Source organism: Pygoscelis adeliae, unplaced genomic scaffold, assembly GCF_000699105.1.
Source record: "Pygoscelis adeliae isolate BGI_AS28 unplaced genomic scaffold, ASM69910v1 C10964323, whole genome shotgun sequence".
Lineage (NCBI taxonomy): Eukaryota > Metazoa > Chordata > Aves > Sphenisciformes > Spheniscidae > Pygoscelis > Pygoscelis adeliae.
Window position 1 is genome coordinate 1 of NW_008823724.1, and position 2,787 is coordinate 2,787.

The 2,787-nt window shown below is 43.6% G+C and overlaps 1 long non-coding RNA gene across 1 annotated transcript; it reads left to right on the forward strand.

Moving 5' to 3' along the window:
• The first annotated feature begins 1,916 nt into the window (after positions 1-1,916).
• Positions 1,917-2,423, forward strand: LOC103922469. The gene is made up of 3 exons (XR_663885.1): positions 1,917-1,999; positions 2,086-2,175; positions 2,338-2,423. It is a non-coding gene; the product is annotated as an uncharacterized LOC103922469 (long non-coding RNA).
• The last annotated feature ends 364 nt before the right edge of the window (positions 2,424-2,787 follow it).

Consider the following 2,787-nt stretch of genomic DNA (forward strand, 5'->3'; position numbering starts at 1 on the left):
ACAGTCTTTAGAGACCCATCTGTTAATTCTGTGCCCCGGATACGCACAAGGACGCGTGCAGTCAGTGCTGGTCATGCGCAGCAGAAAGCATCTTTCCCTTAGAACAACCTTCACCCCCATCAGCTTCTCAAAGCACTAGGTCCAGTGCAGTAGCTGACCGAGGGGGTGTCTCGCTCGGATGTGAGCTATTGCAGACATCAGCTTGCTGCACGATACGTGACCATTTGCTTCCAAGGAAGTGGGCTGTGGTAAACAATTACTGTCTGTGGTCAGCTCTACCTGAGACTTCCATCACCACTTCCGCTCACTTTCCCTTCATCAGTAGGCTCTTCTGCATCCTCTCAAAGCAGATCTTCACCTCTGTAGCCTTTGCCTTGTGCTACAGTAGCCCAATTTACTCCTCTTAGAGTGCCCTCTTGTTGCTGCAACGCCTTAATCACCTTTATCTCATGACACCCACTACCTTCTACCTGCTTTATCCCACCATAGTGACTTCACCCGCCTCTTTCATAGGTTTCCCATTTGCCGTGCACCAACCTTTCTCTCCCATCCAAAGAGTTTCATGAGAGATGGAGCCTTTGTGATGAGCAGCCTGTCTTCACCCAGGCAGGATCTAAGCTAACGGATGAGCTAGCTGGTCATCCCACAGTGGAGCAATTAGTGGGGAGGGGAGAGCAGTCTTCCCACTGCTCTCATCTTCCTGTCTCCTGGATTCTTCACCAGGTTTGTGGAAGCGTGTTAGGGCAAGTAACGCTTCTGCACAGTGCGGTAGCTAAAGTAAATTTCTTGGCAAGTTGGCCTAGCCCATAGACTGTTTCTTTTGCAAGCCTGATGTAGACTCTTACATTCAGATTAGATGTTCTGGCGTCAACTCCAGTTTGGAAATAACTTGGGAAATGAAGAAATTTTTTAATAACCTTTGCTGAATTGGGACTACCTCGTTCAGAGACTTGTTAGGCATTTGAGCAGGGATTTCGTTTGCATGTCAGTAAGACAAATCTCAGGATTCGGGTCAAGAAGCTTGCTTTGGAGTTTTGTTTGCCACCGTAAGTAGTATTTGGTGTGTTTCCTTGTCTGCAACCACTTTTCAGAAGAAGGTGGAACTATCAATCACACGTGTATTCCAGTGTGTAGAAATCGCTTTGACTGGAATGATTTTACCTAGAAGGGAAAGATACTTTTGAATGTGTTTAAAAAAACCAAACAAGCAAACAAGGAAGCAAGTAAAATTTTATGAAGGATCGTTTCACCTGAAAGAAGTATCAGAACACCAGCTGAAATAAGCTGCTACTTAATATTGCATGTCTGTGCACACCTGTGCATTATCCTTCTAAAGGATTACCGCTACACTAGGACACAGTGTTTGAACAGCCTAAAATGTAAACCTATTAGACTTTAAATGTCTCACTTCTTTCCTGTCACTTTGGAAAATTGTAACTTAACGTTTTGGGCGTTGGAACTGCTTCACGTCTTCATAGTCTAGAAAGCTGCTTGCCCTTAGCTTCGCTGTTTCCATGCAAAGAGTGTATTTGGTCTGTCCCCTTCATGCATTCCTGATGGCAAACTTCACGCACAATACGCGTAGTGGGTATAGCAGAGGATGTTACCGAAAACAGTTAGTTGGAACTCAGTAAACTGAGACTACAATGCAGAGGCATGCGAATAAAGGTTAGAATCAGCCTTCAGTAAGTTGAACTGGCAGAGGAAAAGTTTAATGTGTTCCTCAGACCAAGAAGCAGTCCGGCCCGTGGCTAGAATTAAGAAAAAGAATGTGGAATTAGTTGCATGTGTACTAACTGACTTTGTGACGTCTGAATGAGTATACGGTTGGAAACAACCATGTCCTGTTGATGGTTCAGGTATTGAAAGTATGTAAGATGCTCATTTTAGTTTGTCTGTTACGTTTAGGAGGAGCAGTTAGAAGCGGTATTGTCAGCTGCTGTCCAGGCAGGTTCTTTAGAACTTCTGACTGGATGCATTAAGCGTTGGACGTCTGAAGGTAACACTTCTTATGTTGTTTTGATGTCACATATTTTTTAGTTTGAAATTGTTGATTCAGTTCTTTTCTGTTCTCTTTTTTTAAAGAGCAGCCAAGTTCTGCTGCTAATTTACGGTTTGCTCTTGAGTGGACGTGGAAGGAAGTGATCTATACAAAAGACGAATTGGACCAAACATGTGAGTCCTGGTGTAGTCATTCTGCAAACATAAAATCATTCTTTCTAACTGAGCTTGTTCAGTAATCTGCTGCTATAGGATATTGCACGTGGTTCTTTAAGTGTACTTTGAAACTCTGAAATTGCTCTGCAGGCTAACGATTTAATATTCATTCTCAAAAAGGTGTTCCGCTGTTTGATGGCTCTTGCAACTTCATTGACCCACAGACATTGCAGTCTCTTCAGCACTGCCAGTTGCTTCTGAGCAACCTTAGCACAGCCTTAAACTGCTTTCTAACGGAAGCACAAGAGCTTACTGAAAAAGGTGTGTAAGAGTATTCCTAAGCCTTTGGCACGTTTTATTAAGGTTTGGAATTATGCTTGGGTTGTAGTTGTGGAAACATGAGCTTTTGTTGGTTTTGATGATTGGAAGACAGCCAAATTTAGCTGGGAGAAGGGGCTTAAATCTGAGAAGCTGGGAGGACCACTTAACATGCACTGAGTTCAGGGAAACAGTTTGTTGTGGAGTTCATGCAAGTGGGTAGGGGAGGCTGCATTCAGCAAGAAGCGATGTAAGCAGCTGGGTCGACACTACAGCAACTGAATGTGGTAATGCCGAAAAGTATTCTCTTTA